At 40.6% G+C, this 21,112-nt stretch overlaps 1 protein-coding gene across 7 annotated transcripts in view; it reads right to left on the bottom strand.

Annotated features, from left to right (window-relative positions):
* The window catches only part of FOXP1 (forkhead box P1), a 601,776-nt gene that overhangs the window by 406,116 nt on the left and 174,548 nt on the right, over positions 1-21,112 (bottom strand). The window contains exon 1 of one of the 7 annotated variants that reach the window (XM_054595429.1): positions 9,618-9,750. The exons of the other annotated variants lie outside the window; for them this stretch is intronic. The gene's annotated coding sequence lies outside the window, so the exon portion shown is untranslated. Of the gene's footprint in view, positions 1-9,617; positions 9,751-21,112 lie in introns of those variants that run through there. 7 annotated transcript variants of the gene reach the window in all.

Below are 21,112 nucleotides of genomic sequence, written 5' to 3' on the forward strand. Positions count from 1 at the left end.
GCTCCCTAATATTTTTAAGTGATTTTGCATTTATCAAATAGTTGCCACAAGCACTAAGTCATTTCATCATTATAGCAGCCTGTATCAAACGCATTATCGATCTCATAAATAAAATGACTCCCCAGGAAAACTAAACAGCAGGTCCCCATAGGGTTGAGACTTGTCCTGGGACTCTGATTCCAGTGCTCCCCTCAGTATCATGCTTCCCGACTAGAGAACTGAAAGATAAATCCAGGTATAATCATCCATTCTTCCCCAGCCGCCGCCCCCTACTTAATACCTGAAGACTACTTTACTGATTATTATGTTGAAAGATTCCTGGTTTCCTCTGACCTCGAAAATAACAGCTAGAATAAACAGAGTTCAAGGATCACATGACCCTGGCTTACGGGGTCCAGGGTCAGGCCCCAACTAATTCTTCTGCTCAAGTAATGTCCCCTCTCCATCTTGCACACCTCATTCCTGCTCTTTGTTCTGTTCCTAGACCCACCAAGTTCATGGTACCTTCCAGTGTGGGCACTGTATGTCCCTAAGTCTGGAATGCTTATAGCCAACTTTCTCCTGGCTGTCTCCTCCTCGCCGTTCAGGCCTCAGCTCAAATATCCTCTTCTCTGAGATGTCTTCCCTGCCTACTTTGTCTAAAGTGGCCTAGAGGCACTCTTCTTCCACTACCCTGTTTTATTTCTCTGCATAGCACTTCTGTCTCATACTGTTCTTTATTGTGCATAATATCCATACCCTACTAGGATATCGGCTGTACAACAGCAAGGTTCTCGGTGGCAGTGTGAACAGTGATACTCCATATTCTGCAAAACTACATGGCATACAGAGAGTCTTTAATAAGTATTTGTCAGATAAATGAATGGATCATACCCTGCATCATCAGTCCCCAATAACATATCATCCCTCTCCAAGAACATGAGTCCCTTCAATATGGTCAATTCTTTTCAAGTTTCCTGTATGAGTGGGGGAGGGGCTCTATTTATGAAATACTTGGCTGCTTCTGCAGAAGAGAGGATAATTCCTTTAATAATATCCTGACATCTTTGGACCACTGGGAAACAGAGATGGGCTACAAAATGCTGAGTTTAGTTACACAAATCCTTTCCATGCTAATTAATCATTCCACATACAGAAGGAGACCTAGAGGACAGGGGAGCAGTTCGGAGGGGCAGTGAGCAGAGCTGAACCGAGGCTTCTGTTGAATGCTGGCACCTTGAACACTGGCGGCAGGTGAGAGGGAACCTTGAACACTGGCACATTAGAGTATGGGAGCACAGTGAGAATCCTGTGACTTAAATGGAACAACAATCACAAGAGCAGGTGCAACCAGGAATGTGGTATCCAATGATTGCAACACAACTCGCAGTGACTGAGCTCACCTAAGCAAGGTGCCTGGAACCTGGGTCCACATACTCTCTCACTTGGTTCCCACATGAAGCCTGGGAGATAGGCACAAAATCATCCTGTCCTTTCTGGAAATGAGGAAACTGGGCCTGGAAAGTTTAAGTAACTTGCCCATTGCAGAGCCAGGATTTGAACACAGTCTGAGTCACAGCCAAAGCTCTTATCTTATAAGCTTGTGTCCTGGGAGGACAGCCTTCCCACCAAGTACTCAGTAAAGCACTTAGGAGGGATGGTGAAGGAAGATCAGGCCAGAGGCAATCTAGCTTCTAAGTAACACAAATTCTGGAAAGGTCAGGAAAGTCAGGAACTGAAAAGTCATGTGATTACAATGACAGAAATAACACATACTTATGGGCTGAACCAGCTGCATAATTTCTGGGACCCCCCTGTTCAAAATTATTGAGAACTTCAAGCTGGTGAGAGCAGAGCACTAACGAAGAGCAGGGCCCTCAGAGCACAACGCCCCCTGTGGCTGCACAGGTATCCTGCCGTGAAGGCAGCCCTGTTTCTAAGGGTTTTATTTCTTTGAAATGTCAATCCCTGCATTTCAATTTTATTCATCACTTGCTCAAGTTTTTTATATATATATATATAATATATATATCATATATACATATATATTACATATATGTATATATGATATATATATAATATATGTATGTCATAAAGAACATGTATATTTTAACTGGAACAGAGAGACTCAAGAGAGGAGAAAGCATGTGTATTTTTCTGATTTTACTCCTTAACTGTCTATGGGTTGGGGACTAGCCATCAAGTGGCAGTTCCTGGAATTGCATGAGGAATGCCTGGAGGCCAAAGTCGGTTTGGAAAGGACCAGACCTAACTGGATTCTAAGGCTCCAAACTGTAAATTAGGGAATAGAAAGAGAGTCACCTAAACTGCCGCATTAATTAGATGGACAATCGTTTATCATTTAGGAGAGTTTTATCTGGGTGGAGAAGTGTTCTCCAAGTGACAGTATGAATGTAGGCTATTGTCCATGTAGTTCTTTTGACTCGGTCTACAAATACTTCTCAAATGTACTGTATGTGTCAGATAACGTGACAGGCTTAAGGACACAATTCCTGCCTCTGCGAACAGATGGGACACAGGGGAATAAAAGTTAAAGCAAATAATAGTACAAACACACATTTAATCTCAGAAAGGATGATAAGGTCCTGGTCATGCAGCTCAGTTGGTTAGAGCATCATCCTGATATGCCAAGGTTGTGGGTTCAATCCCCAGTCAGAGCATATACAAGAATCAACCAATGAATACATAAGTAAGTGGAACAACAAATTGATATGTCTCTTCCTTCTTCTCTCTCTCTCTCTAAAATCAATAAATAAAAATTTTAAAAAGAATGCTGTGGCTGGGTAGCTCAGTCGATTGGCGCATCATCACAAACACCAAAATTCTGCAGGTCCAATCCCCAGTCAGGGTACATACAGAAGGCAACTAATTGAAGTTTCTCACATCAATGTTCCTCCCTCTGTCTCTAAACTCCTTGCTCTCTCTATAAAATCAATAAAAATTATCCTTGGGTTAAGATTTTTAAAAATTTTTTAAAAAAGAAAGGATGGTAAATTGACAAGAGGTATCAGGTCTGTAAAACTTGAGGAAAATAAGAGGAGGAGAGCACAGGGCAGGAGAGAGTATTATTATGAACACCCCAGCAAAGCTTCCACTGGTCTTGCAGACTTCACCAAAAACATCTAGGTCTTCAGCTTATACTATGGAATTTTTCTATCCACCCTGAAAGGGACAAGAAAGCTCCAATGTCTGGTATATTTTTAGGTTCCACGCTATACAGACCCAATCCTACAGTTTAATTATCCTCCATATAAAATTTTCCAGGAAAAGGAAGGAAGAAGAGACAAAGAAGATAGAGAGAGGGGGAGGGAGGGAGAAAAATATCACTACTTCTGACCACAGAAAGGCTTTAAGATATAACCATTTTCTTTTTTTTCTTTCTTCCTCCCAAAGCTAAAAAACACTCTTCGAACCACTCATAGCTTCTATCACTCCAGGGTTTTAACATTATTTTAACAGAGCTTTGTCTGAGCAAATAATACAAAAATCAGAGATTGTGCCTCTTACTTAGAAGCACCTACCTAATCTGACTGTATATATGTCAAGTCTGCGTGTGCAATATGTATGTCAACAGTGCTTAAGTAATAATACCTTGCTTGCACTTGCTTCTGATTTCTTTGAATTCTCATATTAACTTCTCTCTTTCTTTTTTAACAGTGCTGGGATTTTCCCTCCTTGAAACTTGACAGAAACGTAAGATATTTCAGTTTTGTTATGAAGCACTAAGCAAATTGAAAATATCACTAGCACTTTAGTCTCATTAGTTTCCTTTAAACACCTACTTTGCTGGTATAAGCTAATGTGAACCTTTCTCACCCTGTTTAAATTCCAACATGAAATCTGTACACAACAATAAAACATGTGGCTCATTTGTCATGCTTTCATGAGCAGCTATGTCACTCACACCAAGACACACAGGCTGGGTGTGTACAGTGATCCTGCTCCGATTCCACATCACTCAATTGAGCCCTCCATAGAAAAGCTTTTAACAACCACATCTGGCCACTAATAAATCACTGCACTCTGTCTTTCTGCCAAAACTCCTCCTTTATCTAACTTACATCTTCATGAGGAGATAGGAAATCACACATTACGGTGGTGGCAAACAATTGTAATTATGTCATTAGTAGCCATTTAGTCTACAAAGGTGCTCAAAAAGGAAACAGAATGCACAATAAGAAACATGGGATAATACACTGATCACAGCGCTAATCTGCTTTGACTTCATGAGTGTAAAAAGCTGGCCTAATTCTTGGGCACAGCAGGCAGTAATGGCATACCACTTTACAAACTATACAGCTATTTTATTCCCCGATCTACCTAAATAAAAAAAGCATTCAATAGCTTGATTTAGACATAAAAGTTATTTGTGATGTCTTGAAGATTATATTTATTTTACAACACTTTGTAGAAGTAACTTTTTTTTTTACTAGGAAAGAAACTCAAATTGTTTGGGTTCAGACAACTGAACAACCATATATGCATGCATGTGCACACATACACAAGTATACATTTTGGTGTATATATGTGGGTTTGTATATGTGTGTGTGTGTGCACGCATATGTGCACACATTCCTACAGGAGTAAAACATTCGATAAGAACTCCAAGTACTGACGAGAAAAACTACAAAATAGAGATTCAAGAAAATGTGTCATTTACCTTGTATCCCACCACCTCCTGCCATGAGGATTAATAATCAAATTACAACAGGTTTCAAAATACAGTTGATCCTGAACAATGCTGGGGTTGGGGCACTGAGGCTACGTGCAGGCAAAAATCTTCGTATAACTTTTGAGTCTCCCAAAACTTAGCTACAGTAGGCCTTCAGTTTCCACAGGGTATTGGTTCCAGCACCCCCCATAGATAGCAAAATCTGTGTATGCTCAAGTCCCTTATACAAAATGGCATAGAACAGTACATACAGTCGGACCTCCACAGTCTCGGATTCCCCAACACAGATAAAAATACTGTTTTTTAAAAAAAAAAGAAAACACTGTTTTCAATCTGTCATTGGTTGAATCCACAGATTCAAAACTTGGGGATACAAGGGTCAACTGTGTATATATTGAAGAAAAAAAAAGTATAAGTGGACCTATGAGGTTCAAATCAATGTTGTCCAAGGGCCAACTGTATTTGGGTATTCCTAAAATCCTAGAACTCTGTGCATTTCTCCAAAGACAGTAAAAATTAAATGCATAATTCTCCACAGTGCATAGCTCCAACAGCCACCCATACTGAATGAAGTGGAGTGACTACTGCGGGACAGAAATGGGGAGGGGTGAAACCCTGGAGAGCCTAGAGCCTACGAGAGGGGAACATGACAAAATGTCCATTTAACCATGGCTCTGACTTTGAAATGCACATACCAAAGATGTGTAAATGAAACAAATCAGAAGGCAACAACTCTAGCAAAAGCAAAATCATATTATAGGTAACTTCAGTCAGCTACTCGACCTCTGAACTTCTTACAAACTTTCATTTTCCTGTGAAATCTCTACATGAGATGAGCTTTGAATCAAGTTGTTAAAAATTCCCATTTGTCTGAATTCAACAAATACCTAGTAAATACCTACCACACACAGTACATATTGATCTGGTAATCCAAAAATAATTGGTGTAGACACACCAATTTGTGACAAAAAGTTGAAATTTGAAACATTGATGCAAATCTAATTAATCTAATGTGAATAATATGCCCTGGCTGGTGTGGCTCAGTAGGCTGAGTGCAGGCCTGCGAACCAAAGGGTTGCTGGTTTGATTCTCAGTCAGGGCACTTGCCTGGGCTGTGGGCCAGGTCACGGGCTTGTGAGAAGCAGCAGATCGATGTTTCTCTCACACATAGATGTTTCTCTCCCTCTCTTTCCCCTCTTTCTAAAAATAAATAAAATGTTTTAAGAAATAATTATGACCATTATTTCCAGATATAGAATTGGTTTTTACATGGTAAGCTTTCAGTTTTCACCTTGTACTTAACAGTGTATGTTTTCTGGAGAGGCTCTGAGGCTAAACTCATTAAAAAACAAACAAACAAACAAACACACTTTTTGCACACCTGTTAGAATGGCTATCACAAAAAGTCAACAAATAACAAGTGCTGGTGAGCTTCTGAAGATAAAAGAACCTTCCTGCACTGTTGGTGCGAACATCATTTGGTGCAGCCACTATGGCAAACAGTATGGAGGGCCATCAAAAAAGTAAAAATAGAACTGCCTTATGAATCAGCAATTCCACTTCTGAGTATTTATCCAAAGAAGATAAAAACACTAACTTGAAAAGATATATGCATCTTTATATTCACTGCAGCATTGTTTATAATAGTCAAGATATGGAAGTAATCTAGATCTCTAATGAAAGATAAATGTATAAAGAAGATGTGACGTACATATACATACTCTCTCTCTCTCTATATATATATATATAAAATGGCCATATTATTTGGCCATAAAAAGAAAAAGAATGGAATTTTGTCACTTGCTACAGCATTGATGGACCTAGAAGGTATTACGCTAAGTGAAATAAGTCAGAGAAAGACAAAAAGCATTTTCTTTCACTTAAATGTACAATCTATATAAACAACACAAACAAAACAGATCAAAAAATACAGGATATAATGTGCAGCACAGAGAATACTGTCAAGAATGTAAGGACGGTGTGATGTCAGATGGGTACTAGACTTACCAGAGTGCTCATATCATAAGGTATATAAATGTCAAATGATTATGTTTTACATCTGAAACTAATACTGTATGTCAACGATAATTTAAGTTTTTCACAAGCAAGATTTTCATAATAAACTCTTTCACAAGCAAGAAAAAGTTTTCATAAACTTTTTCACAAGAGCTTATTATGCTCTTGTCTTCAATGCTGAGGTAAATCTTGTTGATATCACTTGTCAATTCAACCAGGGATTGGCACAAATACAATGAAGCCATTTATTTCAAAATTTTAATAAACAATGTAAAAAGCAGGTATTTAACTGGATTAGGTATTTATAAAGCACAGGTCGTTTCTGTTTAATTTATTTATAATTGGGGTTTCATGTTTACCTTTTATCTGAATAGAAAACCTCAGATTTTCAAAAGATACTTGGAAGTAACAGAAGCTGGATTTTTATTCCAGAAGTTGTTAAGAAAAAAACAAATGCCCATACCCATAATACATGTTGGATAATATAAAGACATGTTTTTCAATGGATTGGGAAATTAGAAAGTAACCATTACAAACAAAAATAGAAAGTAAAATTACAACAATAAATGGAGATTTTAAGAGAACACCTAAGGGGAAGAGAAGTTCAAATTCAATGAAAACAGAAGGGCCTTCTGCCAAATATACCAACATATCATCAGGCTGATTTTCTCTTAATTGGTCTAAGGTCTAAAGATCGCCATTAGTACTAGAGTCCTCTTTACTTTCACTCGAAAGACTTTGACACTTAAAATTTTATTTTTTCTAAGAAAAGTTTATACAGAACTCACATTCTCTAGTTACATTTGAAAGAAATTGTACTCATATCAACATTATCTTTATTTATCAACTTTCCTGCACACACCCATGGGTACTATCAGTTCAAAAGTTCAAAAGGTTTTTGAAAATAAACCAAGACAGAAAACAGGCACCAATTCCTATTTGGAACCTGCATTTCACATCTTCTAGCATTCTCTAGATGATGGATCAAGAGGAATGACAAAATATAGAGAGTGAGGCAGCTGCCAGGGGAGGGTATCAGTTGGTGTGGATGGCAATTCTCATACTGGCTGAAAAATTCATCTTGTCCTCACAAAGCTGTCAGGCCTAAGCACAGGACAGACCTACATATCACACCTCAGAATAAGAAGGAGCAGTGGAGAGCTTCATGCACTGAGAAATTCCTCCTCCTTTTCATGCTTGCATTTTTCTTTTCTTTTATTCTATTTCTGTGTGCTGCTGCTTCGAGCACTCCTCCCTTAGCCTCTTGAAAATGATGTCTGAGAAAGTTTTTAAAAAAGGTCTGTGTGCCAGGCTACCTTCACTGGGTATCTCTAAATTCCTCCGCTTTCTTCCTGGCTTAGTTAGTTGATACCTTCCTTTCTCTAACCATACTTCTACCTGTAACAGAAGATGAGGCTCTTGCTTGCTGTTCAATCACTGTAGTGCGACATCTCTCTTTAAACAGATGAAATGAATGGACAAAGCACACTTGAAATCGTCTGTTATAGGATACACGGGACCTAAGCAGACCATTACCTCCGCTTGAGGGCCCCACTGCAGTCCAGCTGAAATATGCCATTCTGCAGACAGAGCTGTCCTTCTCCACCTCCTCACCAGACACCTCAGGGGAAGGAGGGACACTGACATCTTCCTCAGCTTGGTGTGGCGGCCAGCTCCACACTGGGGTGCAGTACATCTTTGCAAGTGCGACCAATTCTCCTAGTAATTCTCTAGAGAAACTCTGGTGCATGCCAAAAATGTTTTTTGAAATAAAAATAAAATTATAAATATCCATTAACATTGGAATAAATTAGCACCACTCATTGTCAAATGACAGAACATTGTGTAGACTTTCAGCAGGGGAAGCTAGATCTATTGGTATTCACATTTTATCTTTCTCAAATCAAGGCTGAAGTACTGAGGATACAATATAGTCTGATGCTAACCTTAGAAACTAAATAAACGCTCTCAAAAAAAGGTTATCTGTATAAGTAAATGTATAAAAATAAAATGGAACAAGGTAGCCCAAACTCCTGCTGAAATTCGCTTCTGAGTTATGGGAAGAATAAAAATTAAAGGGCTCTTGGTTGTTGCTGAAATGTTTTATACCTTTTAAATTCATCTACAAGCCAACAGAACAAAATGTTAACAACTGTCATCGAAGGTAGAGGGAATACAGGCGCCTGCTAATCCTTATGCTTTCCTCTAACTTTTACATGTCTTGGCCTCTTCTTTCAGCGCACCCCCATCAATTTAATTTCAACGATGATTTAAAAAGTATTCAACAATTAGGTTGTGTTTATACATACACTCCAAGAGATTTTACAAGCAAAACCAGATAAGTTTCCCAAAAGAGAAAGTATAGTTCAGTGGGTTTGCCGCAGCAGGCAGGGTGTTTTTGTTTTGTTTTCTTGGTGGTAGTATCCTAACCCACAGTATCTGGAAATTGAGAATAATGAAGTTGGACCTCTTCAAATTCACAAAACCTGAAGAGGTTTGCACATGGCTGACCATAAACTGCTCTTCTCAGTTCCAGCTGGGTGAGGATTAGGAGCCCTGAACAAAAAGCTCTCTTGGACCGCTGAATTTTCCAGAACATGTGGCCCACTGAAAGCCTTCAGGTCCATGGCTGCTCAATGGCAGTGAAAAGTAAGAGTGACACAAACACGAGGGCACTGCTTCAAGATCTGGATTAAGATTAGAAAAGGATTGCTCATGTGATGCACACATGCCCCTCCTTGAGGAGAAAAGGATGACAGTTCCAAAGACAACAAAACTGTCCGTACAAAAGGATGCTATGTGAGCATTTAGGATGATCAAGTTAAATTTTGTTACTTGCCTTTAACAATATAGACGCCAGTGATGACAAAAGATGTTATATTTTCTAAAATAAATGAGACAGGGCAATGACCTACAAATAATTAATTACCTTAAAGGAAGGGACAGGTGAGAGTGTCCCTTTGGAGGCAGGACTTGGTTGTTACTTCTGATATTGTTAACTGGTTTCCCAAGAATCACAGGGTCAAAGCGCAGGTTTTCTTAATGACACTTGACCAGGTTTCTGAAATTGTTGTACAAAGGCCATTAAGTACAGAATGAAAATATAATTGTTGACTTTAAATATGCAGGCAAAAGTCACAGTAAATAACAATAATTTGCTAGAATATTGTTCCATAGAGCATTTCCCAGAAATCTAGCATACAATTTGTGAGAAAGTGCAGGCAAATTAATTGTATACTTTCACCTTTTCTTCTCAACTCACGTATGAGAAGAATAACATTTTACCCCACACAGAGAAGCCCCATAGGCCACATAGGGTTTTGAAAAGAATCTAATCAATAGTATCAACTGAACCTGAGATTAGATTAAACGGCAGACAGAGGGAAACAGCCTCTAACTGTTAAGAATCATCATTCCCGTGGCTTTCAACCTCCTTTTCATTGACGGCGGGCAACAGGGCAACATGGTTTATCATGCAGAGCCTGAATCTGGTGCAAATGCCACCCACCAGCCTAAGGACTGACGCTGGCAATGGTTTGTGAAATGCTTCCAAAGGCGCCCTGCGAGCATGCCACCACCAGCTCCACATTCCTACACATGTGCCGTGCAAGCCCCAGCACGGCCGGGAACTGAGTGAGACCCAGGCTTCAGGTCCAGGCTCCCCAGGCTTATTCCCTTTGTTTGCAACTATGTTTAACTTTTCAGGTTTCCCTGCCTTCCTTGGAAGTGGTACGATAACAGAAGCTGCGGAGAAAGCAGTTGTGAACACAGGTGTATAAATCAGCCAGACACTGTGCCTACCGTTACTTCATCAGGTGGTACATCCTGTGCATCCAAACCTTTGTGATAAGAACAGTCAAAGCAGCAGACACCATTTACTGAGCAGTTACCATGTGAGAGAGGCACGCCCTTGGGCATTTCAGGATCATACAAACCTAGGTGGAAGTTTACAGTACCCCATGTTACAGATGAGAAAATGACGCAAAAAGGATAATGCTCACACATCTAGCCGTTCTGAGAAGGATGTTTAAGAGGAAGTCAGGCTGATCTAATGCCAAGGCCAACACTCTAAATCAGTGTCCCACCTCCCTGGTTGCACTGCTGAGTCACTTGGAAAACTTGCAAAATTCCAATGCCCTATCCACCCTCCAGACCAATGAAATTGGAATTGCCGGGGTCCAGGGCTCAGGTGTCCGCATTTGTTAAAGCTCTTGGGTGAATCCACTGTGCGGCCATGTTTGAGAACCACTATTCTAGTCACCATACAACACCAGGCCCGCTGTCCTTCTCAGTGTATTAGTTTTTTGCTTCTACTTTTGCTTCTGTTATAAATTACTGCAAACTCAGTAACTTAAAACATATACATTTACATTCTTACAGTTTGGGAGCTCAGAAGTCCAAAATGGATCTCCACATGGTAAAAGGAAGGGCAGGACTGTGTTCCTTCTGGAGGTTTCAGGGGAGAATCTGTCTCCTGGCCTTTTCCAATTGCCAGAGGCACCAAAATTCCTCAGAATGCAGCCCCTTTCTCCACAGTCAAAGCCAGTGACATTGGGCAAGGTGCCTCTCACTGCCAACCCTTTGGCTCTATCTGTTTAGTTTCCCTCCTTTATTACAATGGGTGTACCGGGATAATCCTGGATAATCTCCCAAATGCAAGGTCAGGAAATCAGTACCGTTAATTCCATCTTCAAACGTAATTCCCTTTGCCCTGTAACATATCATACTCCCAAATCCCAGGGATCAGGATATAGACATCTGTTGGGGACATTAGTCTGTCTACCACACCTGGTAATCCTGCCTCCAGACCAAGATCATAGGCAAAGGGACACAGTCTAAAGGTGGACCGAACGTGGATCTCAGTACAGGAGCCTCTAGCTTGCTTAAAAGTCTTGATGAGGAATATTTTATTAGACTCTGCTTCTTAGGTGCCAAGTATAGTGGTTGGGGCACATAACGTGCTCAACAGTTGTTTGTGGAAGGAAGGGAAGAGAGGGACTTGCATTTCTCCTGCCACATTTTACATCAGATATGATAAAAAGATAACTAGTGTGTTTCTAACTGTATACTCCCGTGAGAAATTTCTGCCGGATTCTAAATACAGCAACTCCACTCTGCTCTCACATCAGGAACTACATGCCACCCATTCTTCCAGCACACAGAAGCCTGTCTCTAATTTTAAAAGAGCTTGGGATTATGTCCTTTAACTTGAAGTTTCTTTGCCAGTGTCCACCATAAAAACAAACTGCATCAGTTGGCTGTTTTTCATTGAGTTCATGTATTAGGTTGTTTTGGGGGGCAGCAGGGGGTGTAATAAAAAGCATTTATTTTTTAAAATCATGCTTCTAATCCTTAAAAATACTAAAATAGTTTCATCCTTTCATAACCTGTCATCACGCATGTTTCTCTAAAATTAAACACATATGGCTCAAGCCAGAGTTAGATTATGCACCATATTATGTAATTATCTTTTCAATGTATTACTCCTCAAAATAGAAAAAGATTAGCCTGTGTTTCTTAAGTCTGAGTAAACATATGGCCTGAAGATTGTAAATGATATCCTATCTTTAAAAGAAGTTCCAAGACTAAACAACAGACAAGAGTCCATTGGCAAAGGCCATATTTGACATCAGGGTTGGGGGGGGAGGGGTGCGCGTGCGCGCGTGCACAGACAGAAAAAGAGAGAGAGAGAGAGAGAGTCTGTCCAGAAGGTATCCAGCCATGTACTGTGAAAAGTAGAGACATTTATTGAAAATGATACAATATAAGAAACACTGTACACAGGACAATGACACCTCAGTCCCCTGCAAAGTAGGCATCTTGGGACCTCACACAGTTTTCCCAATTGCCATCAGCTGCCCTGTCATATTTTCCTGAATCTCATTGATGGTCTGAAATCTCTTTCCTTTCAAAGGTGATGTTAGTTTTGGGAAAAGCCAGAATTCTCAGGGTGCCAAACCTGCATTATCGGAGGGCTTCAGTCACCTGGGTGATTTGACGTTTCACCAAAAAACTCTATATGAGACACAATACCTAAGTGGATGTGTTGTTGTGATGAAGCTGCCAACCACCAGTTGCCCATAGCTGCAACCTTCTGGACTTTTTCTGGACAGGCCTCATTTTATATATATATATAAATTTATATATATATATAATCCCCCCATATACATCTTTCTTTCTGGTCATGTCTCTGATGCCATGAAATATTCCTGCTGGTAGATTACAAACAGCACAAAAAGAGGGACCCCAAAAAACTCAATTTCAGCATTTCCTATTATGCCTAGTGCACTTTGGTACTGATTAATCCATGAGCAACAGGCCCCCCAGGCACCTAGGTGTTCATACCCAAATTAACTGTCTCTACAATTCAGTTTTGTGCCCACTTCCGCCGGCAGTGATTCATGTGATTGAGGATCTGTTCTGAGACTCTCTGCTGGATCACTGTCCTTTGCCTCCTCGTCCGGAAATGGAGCACTCCCACAGGGGCCCTCCTTTCTGCCAATGACCCCTTCCCAGCAACTACACTAAACATTGTCCAGGAGGCTCCCTGCAGTGTGCCGCAGAGTTAAGGGTCTGGCAATGACCCTATTATCGAAATCTTTCTTCAGCGGGGGTTGCAACTTGAAGATTTGTAACAGGCAGAAATTTTTTTCTAAGGGCTGCCAAGTGAGCATAAAGGAAATATTCCAGAGACAATTCACACTCAAATCAGTTTAACTATTTATCCCACGTTGACGGGTATCAGGAATGAATCGTTATGAGTGGGGTCTCTCGTGCCTTTGTAGTCTCCTAAACTAGAAAGTATGGTTTGAAAATTAGGAAAAAAAAAATAATAATCCAGCAGTTGAAAAACAGCTAATCGGGTTTTCACAGAGAAGTATTACCATGTGCACATTCACAAGGGTTTTAAATATACATTTTGCTGTGAACATCTATCAAAAACTCACAGATTTTATAAGACTTTTTCTCAAGAAAATATAATTGCCAACAAACCGTTATCAATAACTTACAGTGATGTTGCAAAGTAAATTAAGAATATAACATCAGGTAACATTTTATTGACTAACAGGAAACCTTTTGGCTGAGAGATTAAAACAATTCAAGGTGTTTTGCTCGGTCACGAGGCAACTGTTACTCATTTTCAGATCATGGAGGTAATTCTGTTCATTTGCTCTAAATGGGTAACCAGAGGCATGGGTACCAGACCCTCATTCGGTCATATCCACTGCATAGGAGAACAATAGAGCTTGGTTTCTGATCCCTAGGATAAGACTAAAGTCCACTAAAAATAACACACTCACTTGGCTGGGGAAGGATGTATCTCACAGGCAGCATCATTTTACAAATCTTTTGGGTTACATTCCATGTTCGCCAAACTTTTGGAAGGAGAAGTGCCATTTTGGGGTTTTTTGGCACCACGTCATTTAATACAGACCAACATGGACATTCCGTAGCGAAACGTATGACAGTCATGTCAGGAAGGAGTATGTAGGTGCACACTGATGTAAGCAGGCTCTCATCACGGGCCCTTTGCACTTACTTTCTCCTTTTTACGACGCTCTTTCCCGTGATATCCTCATAGCCCCTCAGGTCTCACTGTTCTTTTCTCCCTTCATGTTCCTAGGTAAAAACAGCACATCCCACCCCCGTGCCCCGCCAAAAACTCCTGCAAACACACTCCACTTTCTCACCCTGATTTACTTTCTCTAAACCACTTATGACCAAGAGACACATAATATATTGATTGGATTTCTATCTTCCCTACTAGAATGTAAGTACTGTAAGATCAGGGAGTGGTTCTGGCCACTGCTGTATACCCAATGATGAAACAGTATGTGGAATGAAACTGGCACTAAAACCTTACTGAGTGAACAAATAATAAGCAAATGAATGAAAGAATGTACCAATACAACAAGCTTTATGTCCTCTGCAGCAGCACTAGGCCAGAAGCATGTCAATCTGCCTGCAACAGCATAATCCCACCGAGGTTCACCTATCATCCCAATGAAGAGGTGCCTGTGTCTGAGTTACTCCCCTTAAAAAAGAGAAATCTTTGGCTATTCTGAAGTAAATAGTGTGAAAAAAAGAAACAAAACCTTGAAGCAAAAACGATATAGCCCAGTAATTAGGTGCTTTCACTCTGGGGTCACACTGCCTGGGTTCAGGTCTCAGTCCCTCTACTTAAAAGTTGTGTGACCCCAGCAAGCAACTTCACCTCTCTAAGCCTTGGCTCCTGCAGCTGTGAAAAATGGTCAGGAACAGGCCTTAGAATGCAGAGTTTTAGAGGGATCGGTAAGGACCGTAAAATAAGCACTGTCTGTCTGTACATAATGATCACTCACTGTACCTACATTTAGTTTTCATTTCAAAAGAGCAACTAATTAAGAAAATAGAAAGGATACTTTTGTTGCTCTTTTGCTGTATTTTCCCTACCTAATTGTCTACAGTTTTTTAAAAGGAAAGGGTTTATTTCCATACCTGCATTTTATAGCATCTATAAATTTGAGGTAGATTATTATTTTTATGCTTCAGTTTTTCCCTAATCCAACAAAGTATGGTGCGCTTTTATTTCCTGATGTCGCTTTACCCAAAGAGGCACTGCACCTTCTTCATTCACCAAGAGATGCGTCCTTGTGGCTGTGTACCCAAGAGTACCTCCATACATCTAATCAATGTTTCATATAGACTCCTGAAGGAATTATGAAACAAATGTAAAACTCTGCTGCAATACTTTCTTAAAAAATTTTCCCAAATGTACACTTTTGTGCTTCTGATGTCTTTGAGGGACGTATTATGGAAAAGTCAGGACTTCAACAGGTATACGCTTTGATTCCTGACACCTTACCTTTTCAAAGATAAGATAATACATCATATTTTTGTCCTTTGCATAAAAAAGCAATCTGTATCTTGTACCCAGAGTATTTTTGATATGGCTTTTTTAAAGGAGAGCTAGTAGTTATATCTTTTCTCACATACTGCTGTTGTTGAAAGCCTACTAGAGGTATTACTGATCCTTATCATGTGTGGCTTCATACATGTAGCAGACAGGACAAACCAGAGAGCTCTTTATTCTGAGATTTGTAGAGTTATTAGGGTTTGTTTTAGGGGGTCCACTGTTTGGTGTACGCAGAGATGTAACAAAACTGCTACCCTTTTATCTGAGGGATACCACATGATGTAAAATAATTTCAAATTCACATATATTAAGTATCAGTGATTACACTTTGACACAACAAAATATACAGGGTTTCTACAAAACTGCAACCCCTTGCTCCATTCATTTACATATTATATAGCTGCTCCAGATCCCCATCAGAGCAGACAGATCTGTCTTGGAATCACAGAAAAGGCTGAGTGGACTCTGTACCATATATTCTGACCACCTCATGCTGGTCAGAAGCATCGGAAGGACAGCAGGCAGGATAACCCGAGAAAGGGGAAAGTGGGGACTGCAATATCCAATAGCGCCCAACACTATGACTGACATGTAAGGATCTAAATTCTCCAAAGTGATCATAAAGGTCTTTATTACTATAGAAGTGGAAGGGATTGCACACAGAGCAGTCAGCCTCCTGCCCTGATGGCACCTGTCTCCTCCTCCAGTCTTGGAAACAACCTGTGTTTTCTATGCAGATGGTTCTTTTTTTCTGTTTAGCAATCCATTCAAAATCCTTGGGAACCTCAGCAAGAGCAGCAGGCAGCATGACCTACAGGACCTGGATACATCTAGACTTGACTCTTGTACTTGGGGACCCTTGGGCAAGTTATTTAATGTCTCTGAGTCTCAAATGTGTTGCCTACAACTCCAGAAGGGCTCAAAATAACTATCTGCCAAAACACCTTCTGAAAAAAGATTGCAAGATTTACAAAGTGGGGTGAAAGACTGGTTTATAAGGTTGAATGCCTGTCATATTTCATATTCTGATCAAAGGGGCTCCGATGCCTTTCTGCCATGCTATCTATGCAATGACTCTGTTAAGGAGCTCAAAGCAACATGGCACTCCAGCCAAAGTGGGCAAGACCAGAGAGCGGGGCGCCATGCAGAGGCAGCCACAGCAGGGGAGCCAGAACACCCAGCCACCCCTGCAAATGAAGGGCACCTGAGAGGGATGAGTCTTTCTGAATACTTCTCTCTGGTGAAATAAATGGCAATACAGTCATATGGCACATGCTGTGCTGCCTTTACATCGTATGACACTACCTCTAATGATCGAGTACGATGTCCACTTTATATACTGCACTTTTTATTACTTGTTTAATTTGTCTCTTCGTCGCTCACTGGATATCCCCTCAATACTTTTATGAAAATGTGCAACCACCAGAAAAGTTGAAAAGACTATTCATTTAACACCCAAATGTCCACTTCCTAGATGCTACAGACTGATATTCTCCTTCACGTGGCTTACCATATATCTCTACCCATCAATTTTATTTTTTGACACAGAGTAAGTTCCATGGTAGATTTTAAATGGAAAAGACAAACTACCAAACCACAGGGACAGTAAGATTCCATTTTGGAAAATATATATGGGCGTGTGCACTTCATGCCTAGAAAAAGCAATGGAAGGAAATGCCACAACATGTTACCAGTAACATATTTGATATCTTGTTTTCTTCATTATCTATATATGTTTTCCTTTTTTTCCTCATTTTTTTGAATAAGCATTTCTTGTGAAATAAATAGCTGCATAATTAAGGAAAGGAGACAAGGATGAGAAGAGAAACCCAAGAGAGGCACCAGAAAGGAAATACCCCCATTCCTCACCCAGACAGGGGTAGCTCGAGAGAAACCACATGCTCCAAAGACCCATGGGGGTGTTGGCCATTAAGTGCAAAGAAAGGCACCAGAGAATTTAACCCAAATGCCCATCCTGCTGGCCATTCAAATCCTTTAGTATCAGATTAACTATCTTTCAGATGGAGTTCTAAAACAACTCTAATCACCTCACTGAGACTGCCAGCGGGCAGTGATGGGGGCTTCCTGAGCCCAAGCTCAAATGGGGACTAACGGTCACCAACGACCCACCACATCAGGGTCAACATGAGAGTGTCCTCACTTCTTTATGACCACTGGGGCTTCTCATCAAAACACTCGGTCAGCACTCACGTGGGCCCCGGCTGCCAACTCTGGGGGGCCAGCACCAGCCCAAACACAGGACTGCCCAATCACAGCACCTTCTGCACCCCCCACATCACATCCTGTCACCCCCTAGGCTGGCATCTTCCCAGCACACATCTCTCTGCCCACTTAGGGACTTACTGGGTCAGATTTAGTATTTGTTTCCAATTACTGAAAGAGGGGACAAATGAGGGGGATTCCCTCTGCCCCCAGGACTATTCCCACAGCAGCTCTTGGACCCTTCCAGACACACCCAACTCTCTGATGAACGTCCCTAAGAGAACACCTCTGGTAAGGAATAGTAAGACAATCACAGGCACACAAAAACAAAATGATAACTGAGATCAGCCACTCGGACTTTTAAATAGCATTCACTGGTGGAGCGGCAGAATCAACATCCTGGCGGAGTTTTCAAATCCTGCATCTTGCTTCATGCGAATATCCCATTGCCACATTCTCACTTAGAACACTATATTCTCCTGGCACTTTCTCACTGCTGTTACTGTTTAAAAAAGTTAAAAGGTAGTTCTGAAGTAGACGGTAATCACACCGTAGAGAAATCCAGGTATTTGGAAACCCGTCAAGTTCTCATTCATATCTTAAGGTCATCTGTACTAAAACCTTCTCCCCGCACACACAACACATATACACACACGTATTCCAAGGAACAGCATTCCTTGTCATGGAAGGAGATCTGTATTAAAATAACTGTACTATACTTAACCCCGTGGAAATTCATAAGGCACTTGTGTGTGTCAAAAGACTCTGAGAAAGAAACCAAGCATAGCACAAACTGGTTTGTCAAAAGAACATTTTATTTCCTCATAGATAACCTATTTAAAGTCTCATGAAAAAAAAATAAAGGGAATTGAAGATCCCAATTATTAAGGTTAACATCCTTAAAAATGATAATAATTTTTCAATCTCTAAATTATTACTATAATTTTCACTCCTGTTGGTTTACAAAAACTGTCTCAAGCCTCCATGAAATCTGTAAGCTTTATAAGACATAGACAAAGAAGCATGTTTTTGAACCTGGGTCCTCGATGTGAGAACCAATATTTCTACAAATAAAACCCAGAATGTCAGAACCAGAAGGGAACTTAGATATCATGTAATCCAACTCTTTTGTTCCACAGGCAAGGGTACTGAGGCTAAGAGACGTTACGTGGCTTTTGCAGGTGTGGGACATAAGTGGTCCCACCACACGGAGTGAGGGGGGCGGGGCAGGAGGACAAAGGGCGGGGAACCAGGCATCATTAGGAAGTGGAAGTAGAGGTGGAAGCAGAAAAAGAAACCTCAAATAAATTGTTTTTCCCCCCATTACAGGCTTTTTAATCTAATGTTTGGATCTTTGAGTATAAAATAGTCATGACCACAAATTGCCCTTAACCTCACAAAACACATAATCACCCCCTCCCAGAAAGAACCTCAAGCCTATAATATAAAGGCAGTTTTAAAAAACTGATAAAGTAAACCACTTAAAGAGTAACCACTTGGTTTATAAGTAAACCATTTAGTTTGGTTTTAAAATAAGACTCCAGAAGGACTCAAAATAATAGAAAGCTGAGGCTTCAGCATCTTTCAAAACAGGAACAAAAGACTGACTACTATAGTCATTCGCTGAAGAAATCTTTACAAAATTATCTACTCTGTGCCAGGCATTGTGTACAGAGACAAGACTACAAAAGTACCCAGAAAGTTATACTCTTGCCTGCTGAAGATGGTGAGAATACTGGCATTGATCGATGTAGAAACAAACAGACATATAACTATATTGGAATGAATGCCACAAAAGCAAGTTATATAGAGCGTATTTGGAAATACAAAGTTTCAGAGGGGCACTGGCACAATGAGAGAGATCAAGGAAGGTTTCATTGAGGTGATTACAATTGAGCTGAGAGCTGACGGAGAGGCAGGAGGTAACCGGATGAAGAAGAAAAAGAGACATACTCTGGGCAGAGGGAACAGCATGTGCAAAGGCGCCGTGGCATCAAGGAGCAGAGTAAGACATAACCAGGGTGGTGGCAGTAGGGAAAAAAAGTGGAGTGGGAAGTCAGCACAGAATGAAAACAGGCAGAATTCACACGTAACAGCTGTACAGATTTTGTAACAGAATTTTGTCTTTATCATAAGAATAGTGCGAGGCCAGTGCAGGGACCTCAGCTTGAAAAAAGGTGAGTGGGACATGACCATATCTGCATTTTGAAGAGATCATTCAGGCTGCTAAATGGAGCCAGTCAGTCTATGATAAACGTCCAACCTTATTCACTGGATTCCCAGTATATGGAATAATTAGACAAGGTCCTTACAAAATGCCCCATGCAATTCTTCAAATACATGTAAGATAACAGGTAGAGTTGGTGCTGGGAGGAAGAGGGCTTTAAAGGCAAATGGCATAGATGCGCAGCATCCTCGGGGCTGGTCCAGTGGTCCTTGCGATGTGGGCCCCAACTCCTCCTGGAATTTATCGATGGTTTATCCCAGCATCTGTTTCACACTGGCTATGCTCCATCGTTATTGATTTTAGACTTCCAATTATCTCTGCATCTGACCTTGTGGACTAAGATGTGTAAGACCCAGCACCAAAACCAAAACCGTAAACCATTCCAAACTGTAATCCTAAAAATGAGCACTGTTCTTCTGGACTGTCTTCTTCAGCAGATGCTAAGGGTGGCAGAGGGATATAGTGGACCACCCACACAAGACTTTAATATTAGTACTTCACATGGAGCCTCTTGTGATTTTAATTTCATGCCTGAGACAATCCCAAAGTATGATGTTTTCAGTTTTTTGGAGAGAAGAAAATTGAAGTTTTATGTGGAGCTAAATTCCTTTTCATGCACGAGACAAGAAACAGTTAATATGTCATTTCATTTTTTCCTCTGAAAATCTACAAATGAGGACAGGTATCTTACCTGGCCCTGAACTAGAACATGTTTGGACAGAGCTTAGGTTGTTGGGTTTAACTTGGCCAAACAAAGGAACTCTCCACTCAATGAACATTTGGTGTGTAGTCAATTCACTTCATATTATAGATCAAGAGAACTAGAGCACTGTTCAAACAGCCCCAAAAAGACAGGCTGGATAGGAATGTGGACTGCTGCACTGTTATCCTAGATTTTCTTTTTCCTTTTTCTTTCTCTCATGAGTGTTTTTCATGTAATTTTTACTCACGAAGTTGCCAGTGTTAATTTCTCCAGGCCAAATTTGGCTCACTTACTCCTTGCCAACTCTACAGTGAAATTCTGTGTGCGTGCATGCGTGTGTGTGTGTGTGTGTGTGTGTGTGTGTGTGTCTCCTCT

The sequence above is a fragment of the Pteronotus mesoamericanus genome, unplaced genomic scaffold (assembly GCF_021234165.1).
Source record: "Pteronotus mesoamericanus isolate MK-2021 breed Mesoamerican mustached bat unplaced genomic scaffold, CSHL_Meso_final scaffold_54, whole genome shotgun sequence".
Classification (NCBI taxonomy): domain Eukaryota; kingdom Metazoa; phylum Chordata; class Mammalia; order Chiroptera; family Mormoopidae; genus Pteronotus; species Pteronotus mesoamericanus.